This window comes from Tupaia chinensis, unplaced genomic scaffold (genome assembly GCF_000334495.1).
Source record: "Tupaia chinensis unplaced genomic scaffold, TupChi_1.0 Scaffold000196_1, whole genome shotgun sequence".
NCBI lineage: Eukaryota > Metazoa > Chordata > Mammalia > Scandentia > Tupaiidae > Tupaia > Tupaia belangeri.
The window spans coordinates 531,879-542,242 of record NW_006159671.1 but is presented as its reverse complement, the minus strand read 5'-3'; the positions used below and the strand labels follow the sequence as shown (position 1 = coordinate 542,242).

Sequence of the window (10,364 nt, the reverse complement as noted above, 5' to 3'; positions counted from 1 at the left end):
TAGCCATTATTCTAACTGCTGGGCCCCCCCCCCCCATTTCATTGATTCGCAAAACAGCTTAATTAATCTAAATACTTTCAATAGTGAGTTCAGCTGATATTTACCTGTGAACACATGTTGACTTTACACATGAAACTCTGTGTGTAGAATGAATATACTATAAAGTAGCACCTAGCTGAGGCTATATAGCTTACTGTGGTCATTAAATAGGTATTTTTTAATATATTTTTTAATTTCAAGAGAGGCAGTTTTAGCTTTAATAAATCAAAATTTAAAAATGTTAAGAGAACTTTTCTTAAGACTTAAAGCCAGGAAACAGGTTAGGGTTCTGTTCAAATAGTAGGTACATGGACCTGTCCACAACTCGAGAGAAGACAAAGCTCCTCAACACTGGAAAACAAAGCATAGAAGGTCAGTAATGTTTTAGTGAAAAGTCATACAATTTTATGTCACCAGTTCAAACTCATGTACTTTATCTTCTGTTGTGGTCTGATCATTCCATTTGAATTCTGGAAGATAATGTTCAACTCTGGACTTGTCCCTACCATTAAGCTGGCCATTTTCTTAGTTCTTTCTGAACTCTTATTTCTGTCTTATTTTGGTTTTCCTGGGATAGCACTCCCTTTAGAAATTCTTGGAAAGCTGGTCTGGTGTCGATGAATTCTTTGAGGTTTTGTTTATCTGAGAATGTTCTTGTCTTCTCTTCCCATATGAAGGATAATCTTACTGAATACAGTATTGTTGGTTGAAATTGTTTTTCACTCAACACTTTGAATATATTTTCCCATTCTTACCTTGCTCACATTGTTTCCAATGAGAGGTTTGCTGTTAGCCTGATGGAATATCCTTTGTAGGTAACTTGACGTTTCTCTCTTGCCAGTCTGCGTATCTTGTCTTTGTCTGTGGTTTTGGTCAACCTGGCTATAATGTGTCTTGGAGAAGATCTTCTTGGGTTGATCCTATTTGGTGTCCTTTGGGTTTCTCGGGTCTGGATCTTTCAATGCCTTTCTAGGTTTGGAAAGTTTTCTTCAAGGATTTCATAGAATAGATTATCAATGCCCTTATGAATCTCTTCACCTTCTGGGTTACAGATTATCCAGATGTTTGGACATTTAATGATATCTAGTATTTCTCGTATACTATTCTCATTTGGGGGGGACTATTTTCTCAGTCTTCATGGTGGATTTTACTAGTCCAGTGATTCTGTCTTCTACTTCTGAGATTCCATTTTCTGTATGATCTAGTCTGCTCTTAATACTTTCAAGGGAGGTTTTGACTTCATGTATTATATCCTTCATCTCTAAGAGTTCCATTTGATTCTTTTTTATGGTGTATATTTCCTCTTTCAGCTCTCGCAAGAACTTCCTCACCTCCCGGAACTCATCAGCTTTTTTCTTCTAGAGTTCATTCTCTTCTCTTCTACCTCAGTTAGCTTTGTCACTATGAATATTCTAAATTTTTTATCAGACATTTCCGTGAGTTCCATTGTACTATCTGTGGATGAAGAGGAGTTATTCTTTTCCCTTGGGGGAGGAATATTGTCTTAGTTTCTCATATTTCTTGTGCCTCTGTGGTGATTCTAGTCATCTGATGGGTTATCTGTTTCTTCCTAATTTCTAGAAGTCAATCTGAGCAATCTGAGGCACACAGGAGGAGGTGGTCTGCAAACTCTTTGCTGTTTTCATTTTTCTCCCTTTGTGTCAAAGATTCAATAGAAATTGAGGAATATGTTGACTCTAATAGTATTTGGATGATTGGTCATGTTTCACTTAGACCTGTCTAGACACTTAGTGCGTGGAGGCTGAGTGCATAGTGATGAGGTAAAATAAAAAGAATAAGAAAACAGAGGAAGAGAGAAAGAAGAAAGTGAAAAAAAGGAAACAAGCTAAATTATTTATTTATTCTTTTAAAAAATGAAAACTGCATAGCACGCTCTTAGCTCTCATGGCAGACTCAGTCTTCTTGTCTGAAAACTTGCCCTTTTTGCCTCTCTGGGTGACTTCTCAACAGAACATCTTCATTTCTCTTATCCCTAAAAGCATTAGATCTCAGCTCTCATGGAAGACTCTTTTCTTTTTTAAAACAGTTATTTATTTATCTATTTATTTGTTGTGATTTTTTTCAAGCCACTGGATTTGGATCTTGAACCAAGGTTGGCCATGTGGGAGCCCAACACCCTAACCACCATACCACCTGCTGGCCCAGTGGATGTAGTTTTCCACAATGGTAAAACTTCTTGACCAAAGACCAAACTAAATAAAGTATAACTTTGTCCTTTTTAAGTTTTTAACTATGGAAGTTGCATTCCTAGAAAATTCTCTGTATGACAAAACTGTACAAAAAATTATTTGATGTTTATTTATTAAACAGTTAAGTTTGGACATTGAACCATTATAAACTAGTCCTTAACCTTGACTTTCTAGCGGGACACTGCAAAGTCTGGAGGGTTGTGGAATAATTCTTCATTGCCTGGGACTGTCCTGCATTTCCCCTACACAGTAATTTCCCCTAAATCAGTGTGATGATTAATCTCTACTTATGAATATTGCCAAAATGCCTCCTTTGTGGAGGCACCATTGAGAACCATTGGCTTAGAGTTTAGCTGGGAAGGGAAAGTTCACAGCCCAAAGACAGTTAGTATCATAAGTAGTCACGGATTAGATGTCAAGCCAGCCATTCAGAATAGGCATTGAGTATTGTTCAGAGGAGTGCAAGATAGCCTTGGGCACATAAGTCAGGAAATTCTTCAAAACTAAGCACAGTACCAGAAAAAGTATAGACTTGGAAGTCAGACAGGTTCTAGGTTCAGAATCCCAACTATGACATGTACTTCCTGTGTGAAGTTGGTAAGTAACTAAACTTTCCAAGCTTCTAGTGTAGAATGAAATGCTATGGTTTGCATGTCCCTTCCAAAAATTTAAGTTGAAATTTAATTGCCACTGTGATGATATTAAGAGGTGGGACCTTCTAGACGTCTTGCAGGCTTTGCCTTCACTAAGCTGTTATTGGGGTGGTGGGCTAGTTACCACAGGAGTGAGTTCCTGATAAAAGGAGGAAGTTCACCCATTCTCTGTCTAGAATATCACCTGCTCTCCCGCCTCCTGCTACTGTGGGACACAGCACTAAGACTCTTACTAGATGCTAGCATCGTATAATGCGCTTGAACTTCTCAGCCTCCAGGATCATAAGCTAAATAAATTTCTTTCTTTTTTCAATTTTTTGCCATAGGGTGTATGCACTCACTGGAGAGAGAGAGAGTCAGCTATGAAAAGAGGGAAAGTGGGAAATCGCCCTCCTTAGGGGCGGGGGAGGGGAAGTGACCACAACACAATCCCTTCTCCACCATTATCCTCTCATGATTTGGGGCTCACATGCATATGCACTGGCATGACTTTCAAGCACTGGGTCTGGGACTCAAACTATAGTTGGACATGTGGGAGTCCAGTGCCTTAACCACCATGCCACCTATTGGCCCCTATTTCATTTAAATTACCCAGTCTGTACCATTCTTATAGTAGCATTAAAAAAATAAGATAAGGCATAATCATATAATACTTACTTTGAAAGGTAAGTAGAGAGGATTCAGTGAGATTCCACGCAGGAAGTGCTGTGAGTAACCGGTACGAAGCAGATGTTTGACAAACAGTAGCTATCGCTGGCATAAGCATGGCAGGAGCAAGTGAGAGCAGAGGAGGCACAACACCCAACAACCTGGAGACAGAAATAGCTATGGTGAGTTTTTGTGCAAAGTACATTTATAGATCAGGCTGGCAAAGAGGATGAGAGTGACAGCCATAATTAGAACAGCAGTTAGTGTAATGGCTACGTTGCTGAACTCCCATGTAGTCGACCGCCGTTTGAGTCCCAGACCCAATGACTTCAACTCACGCCGGACGCGTGTGCGTACGTGCCCAAGATCCCGAGAGGAGAATGGAGGAGAAGGGATTGCGGTGTGGCCATCCCCCCTGGGGGGTGATTTCTCGCTTTCTGTCTGTCTCTTTCTTTCTGGCGACATCACGCGCCATATAGCAACCCCCCCCTCCAAAAAAAAAAAGAACAGTTTGGCATTTATTCTTCTTGGTAAAAGAAGTCAATGACTGTGGAGCATTCTCAGACACAACCTGAGTTAAACCCGACTACAAATAAGCCCAGCAAGGGCCATGGCCTTTCTTGCTATAAACAGCCACATTTTTCTTTTCTTTTTCCTTTTTTTTTTTTTTTTTTTTTTTGCTATATAGTACGTGCACTTGCTGTGGAGAGACAGAGTGAGAGGGAAAGTGAGAAATCACCCCTGGGGGTTAACTACGCTGTAATTCCTTCTCCTCTCAGGATTTTGGGCATGCTCATACAACGCCTGGCGTGGTTTCCAAGCTGCCCATTCTAGGACTCCAGCTGTACAGTCGGCCACGTAGGATCCAGCCACTATAACCTCCACCCCACCTACGGGCACCAATAGCCACATTTTAAACAACATGCATTTTCCCACATCGTTTGAGTTCTGCACTGCCACGAATGGACTTGAGAACAGCCTATGTGGTGACCTGTGATTTATCGAAAAGATAGCTTGCAAAGCTGAGCTGGGCCAATCAGATTCTCTTCTCAGGATTTTAAAAGAACTAGAGAGCTAGCTGCTCGAGCTGAGCAAAAAGATCTCCAGGCAGACCTCACACCAGAGCATCTATTATAGTTGGGGCCGTGCAGAAGTTGAGAGGAAGCCCATTACAGGAGGTGGGAGACTGGGTCAGGCATGCACAGAGACAGAAACATCAGTTAGAAAAACACATGACCCATGAGAGACTGAGAGTGAGACCAGCAGATGGCATAATGGTTACATCGCTGGACTCCCACATAATCGACCACAGTTTAAGTCTCAGACCTGGCAGCTTAAAACTTATGCCAGGTGCATATGTATGCATGCCCAAAATCCCAAGAGGAGAATGGAGGAGAAGGGACTGCGGCACGGTCATCCCCCCAAGGGGTGATTTCTTGGTTTATATCTCTGTCTCTGTCTCTCTGGCAAGTGCACATGCCCTATAGCACGTGTCCTGTAGCAAAAATCTCTCTTTAAAATAATTAAAATAGCTTGAGAGAGTAACTGCCTGTGGTACTAGTGGTTTTCGGGTTTCAGAGCATCCTTACAAAAATTCTCCATTCCTTAAGGTTAGTTTATGATTCTGAGTGCTCAAACTTCTCTAAGCACAAAGATGTTTATTTCTTTTAAGAGTTCATGGATAAAGTGATTCCATTCCTTTAAAAAGTCTTATGCAGGGGCCAATAGGTGGCATGGTGGTTAAGGTGCTGGACTTCCACATGGCTGATCATGGTTCAAGTCCTGAACCTGGCGGCTTGAAACTCATGTTCAAAATCCCAGAAGAGTGAAGGAGAAGGGATTGCAGTATGATCATCCCTCCTGGGGGAGGAGGAAGGTTATTTCTCACTTTTCCTCTTACTGTCTCTGTCTCTCTGCTGAGCACACACATCATTTGGGGAAAACCTTAAAAAAAAAAAAAAGTCTTATGCATATTGTTTCACCTTCAGATGCAGCCTAGTTGTAGAGGCGATATGCCAAGTGACAATTTATAGCACCATAAGGACAAAGAAGAGATTCTGGTTAAAGGATGTCATAATAAGCCTATGCCTAATGTTCCTGCCTCGACAAAAAGATACCAAAATTATCAATGAAAATCGACCGCTGGGGGAAAGAAATCCATGTAACCACTGGACGTTTGAGAATGGTGTTGCCGGCAAGCTAGCAATTTTGAAGCATTTCTGCAGACTACTGCACAGGCCATGGTAATACTGCTGGAAGGACCATAGTCCACGTGGGAAAGAAAGACTGAGTTTAAATAGAAGAAACAGTCCCATCTCCTCCATTTCTACACACACACACACACACACACTCATCTGGCTTGTTTCCAAGCTCCTGGGTTTGGGATTTGAACCGTGTGGTTGGCCATGTGGGATCTGGCTCCCTTAACCACCAGACCATAGGACTAGCCCTAATTCCTGAATATTTTCTTACATCCTAACCTCTAGCACTGTTAGCAGCCATTCTTAATAGCCCACTGCCCCAAGCTTCTGGCAGTCACTGATTTACTGCCAGTCTCTCTAGATTTGCCTATTACGGGAATGTAAATGAAACCACTCAGTGTTTGTGTCTGGCTTCTCTCATATAACCTAACGTTTTGAAGATTCACCCATGTGACAGCATTTTTCGTACTTCATTCTTTTCATGACTGAATAATACTCCATTAGATTAATATGCTATGTTTTTTATCCGTTCATCAATTGATGGATATTTGGTTTGGTTTTTGGCCATTATGAATAACGCTGGTGTAAACATTTGTGTACAAGCTTTTGTGTGAATATATGTTTCCAGTGCTCTTGGGTACATACTTTCATTTATTCTAAAACATAATCTTTCATATAAGAGTGATTATGTTTAAAAACTGACCTCTTGAGAATGGAGGAGAAGGGATTGCGGCGTGACCATCCCCCCTGGGGGGTGATTTCTCGCTTTCTGTCTCTATGTCTCTCTCTGTCTGTCTGGCGAGCGCACGCGCCCTACAGTGAAAATCTCTCAAAAAAAAAAAAAAAAACTGACCTCTTTGGGCCAGCAGGTGGCATGGCAGTTAAGGTGTTGTACTCCCATGTGACTGCTCACAATTTGAGTCCCAGACCCAGAGACTTGAAAAATCATACCAGGTATGGTCTCAAACCCTAAGGTGAGTGGAAGAGAAGGACCCGTGGCATGGACATCCCCTCTGGGAGGAGATTTCTTACTTTCTCTGTCTCTCTCCAGCAATCACACGCACCCTACGTCAAAAACCGAGAAAAAAATCCCAGAAAATAAAAAACAAGTCGACCTCTTTAAGATTGTTAGTTTTTGCTCCACATACACGTTTTCCACTTTGGGTAGGACTTGACATTCAGTGTCCGTATTTATGCCCCTTATATTAAATATAAGGGCTGTTAGATTTAAATTTTTTTATTCAATGATTATTTAAAAGAGCATTTAGGTTGTTTTTCAAACTCTTATTTAAGTTATGTAGGGCACTTTAAACAACCTGGAATGTGTTGAGCTTTTCTTTGTAGCCTAGTAGCTTGTCACGGTTTTGTACGATCTGTGGGTGCTTTGTTTTGGTTTTGGGGGGTTGCCGTAGAGCATGCACGCTCACCAAGGAGTGACAGTGAGAGGGAAGGTGAGAAATCACCCCCATGCCATCATCCCTGCTCCTCCTGGGATTTAGAGCATGCACGCACATATGCCCAGAGTAATTTTCAAACCACCAGGACTGGGACTCAAACCACACTCAGCCATGTGGGAGTCCAGCACCTTAGCTTCCACACCACCTGCTGGCCCCCCATAAATGCTTGAAAATGTTTGTTAAATACATTTTCCTAGATTTATTCTGAAAATTGTCTTTTTTTGTCTATTTGATCTGAGGAAGTGATATCAATCGACTTCTCAATAATTTTGTCTTTGTCAATTCCCCTGCATAGTTCATATAGTTTTGGCTTCATACATATTGGCACTTGTTACTTCATCCAGAAAAATCCTTGACTATTAGGTCTTTCTTGTGAACTGTATTTTTTATTGATACAAATTATTCTTTTTACTTAATTAATGGCATTTTTATTTGCTAGAGGATGCATACACTCACTTTAGAGAGATGGAGAGAGAGAGAGAGGGAGAGTGTGAAAAAACACCCACGGGGGATGATCACACCACAACTCCCTGTCCTCTAACCTTTCCCTTTGGCATTTGGGCATACATGCACATGTGCGCTGTGTGTTTTTCAACCTCCCACTCCAAAACTCGAACTGTACAGTAGGCCACAGGACATCCAGCCATCTTAACCACATGCCACTGGCTGGCCCAATGACTTTTCTTCAAACCTGAAACACACTCTGAACAAAGGAGTTAGCATGGTTTTACTAATTATCTTTTCTTCCTAGATTACTTTGGCAATTGTTTTCAGTATTAATACTGAACTATTTTTATGACATTCAACCAATATTAAGTCTAAGTCTAATTTTTCCCCCAAAACATACATATTAGTCATTGGAGAAAAATAGTGGAGTAAGTACGTTTTGGGTAACTGCTTAATAAAAACAAGATATCAAACATCTGGTTTGGCCCCATAGTTCAGTCGTTAAGGCCTGTGCACAAGGGGAACTAGATCGCACATGACCAGTTTTCATTCAAATCCTGGTCCTGGCAGTTCAAAAAATACTTTGGGCACATGTGTGTGCATGCCTCAAACCCTGACAGAATGGAGAAATGGAGGAAAAAGGATTGCAGCATGACCAGACCTCAATGTGGATGTCTCTTCTCTCGCTCTCTTCCTTTCCCTCTTTCTGACAAGCACATGTACCCCTGACAATTAAGAAAATCAAATATTTATTGATCATTTTCTACATGCTAAGTTCTCTTTTTAAAAACCCTACTTACAGTACCTTTTTTTTTTTCCCCAAAGTGTGTCTAATTCTTCCAAGAGAGAGACAGACAGGCAGACATCCCCAACAGGATCCGCACTGAGATCCACCCCCAGCGAGGACCAAAGGCACGTGTGTCCTAGTACATGCAGGGAGACCCTGGAATGGGAACCTGGGACGTCCTCTCCGACTTCCGCATCACGGAGTGCTGCGCTAACCACTGCACCACCACAGCTGGCCCCATTTAATGCTCGCAAAAAGAGGGTGCTCTGACACGCTTAACCACTTCATCCATTGACTCTGGACACCTCACCATCGTATCCCGTTCCTCTTCCTTCTAATTCGTCAGAGGGCACATACACTCCCCAGAGTGAGACAAAGAGAAAGAGATAGGGAGGGGGACAAAGCACCCAAGCGGGGTGTGTCCATAGCTCAATTCCCTCTCCTTCATTTCTCCATTCAGGGCATGCACGCACATGCCCAGTCATCAGGTCTGGTACTTGAAGCACGTAGTCCACTACGTGGGATCCAGCTCCCTAACCACCAGGCTGTGAGCCGGACCCCCACCACTTCTCTGTTTGGCAGAATCTCCTCCTATCGTCCCTGCTGAAAAGTCACATGCCTATATTGTGATGTGGTGTCCCTCGCCACAGCTGACGGAAATGGAGCTGGGCATTTGACCCAATGAACAGTCCATAGTTTGGTGGAATCAGTTCACATTTTTACCAAGAGACACAGAGACATTAGAGGACTATGGGTCCTCAGACAGAGAGGTTATGTGAGTCTGTGAGCAACCCGCTACAGCCTCATGAACATTGGCATGATCTGTGGGAGGCTGAACCAAATGCAGAGGGGACAGTGTCAGACACACAGAGGCAGCGGCCGACCACTTCGATCTCCGGTGAGGCCAGGCTATACTTCCCATACTTTGTTACAATGAGACTTCCTGACTTCTTTTCAATAGGGTTCCTTTCACTTTTGTTGGTTTAGGTGGCCTTCTGAAGGATCTCTGCATGATCCAGAGATTTCTGACTAAAATGAGACCTAGATAGGAATGCTGTTTATCTAGGTGAAATACTATGGCGAATCGCATTTTCCCAAGCTGGGTGCTATACTGTCTCCCATACCATACGCTTTTCTAGAAACCTGGTATTTCTCAGTGAACAGGCAGAATCTATATCCTCTTCCTTTGAGCCTTGGTAGCTTAGTTTTGTATTTAATTTTGCCAGAAGGTACATACACTTGCCAGAGAGAGGGAGAGACAGAGAGAGAAAGAGGAAGCACTCCCACAGGGCATGAGCTTACCACAATTCCTTCTTCTCCATTTCTCCCTCCTTTCAGGATTTTGGGCATGCACTCAGGCACTGGGTTTGGGACTTGAACTGCAGGGTTGGCCATGTGGGATCCAGCCACCTTAACCACCACACCACAGGCTGGGCTTTGGGAGTCTCAGTGACTGCTTCAACCAGGGCAGAACAGTGGAGATGACACTATGTGACTTCAAGGCTATATAACTTCATGGAAGTGCCTGCTCTCTCTGGGTGCTTGCTCTCGGAACCAACGCCATGCCTAAGCAGCTGGTGGGGAGGTCTGTGTAGAGCGAGCTGCGGTCTCCTGCCCTCAGCCGCAGGCTGAGCTCCCAGCTGACAACCAGCAGCTACCGGACAGCTGAGCGCGTGAGCCATTCTGAAACTGTGCCTTTTAGTCCCAAGTTGCCCCAGCTGAAGCCATTTGAACTCTCTACCAAGTCCTGCCATAACTGCAATTGCATGAAATTGGCTTTCTTTTTTTTTTTTTTGAGAGGTTTTTTGCTATAGGGCGCGTGTGCTCGCCAGAGAGACAGAAAGACAGAAAGCGAGAAATCACCCCCCAGAGGGGATGGCCGCGCCGCAATCCTTTCTCCTCCATTCTCCTCTCGGGATCTT

At 42.9% G+C, this 10,364-nt stretch overlaps 1 long non-coding RNA gene across 1 annotated transcript in view; it reads right to left on the bottom strand.

The window, feature by feature from the left end:
* LOC114007539 (uncharacterized) overlaps positions 1-10,364 on the bottom strand; it is a 70,562-nt gene that overhangs the window by 15,984 nt on the left and 44,214 nt on the right. Inside the window, exon 2 of the long non-coding RNA XR_003549149.1 lies at positions 3,560-3,711. This is a non-coding gene — a long non-coding RNA (uncharacterized LOC114007539). The remainder of the gene's footprint in view (positions 1-3,559; positions 3,712-10,364) is intronic.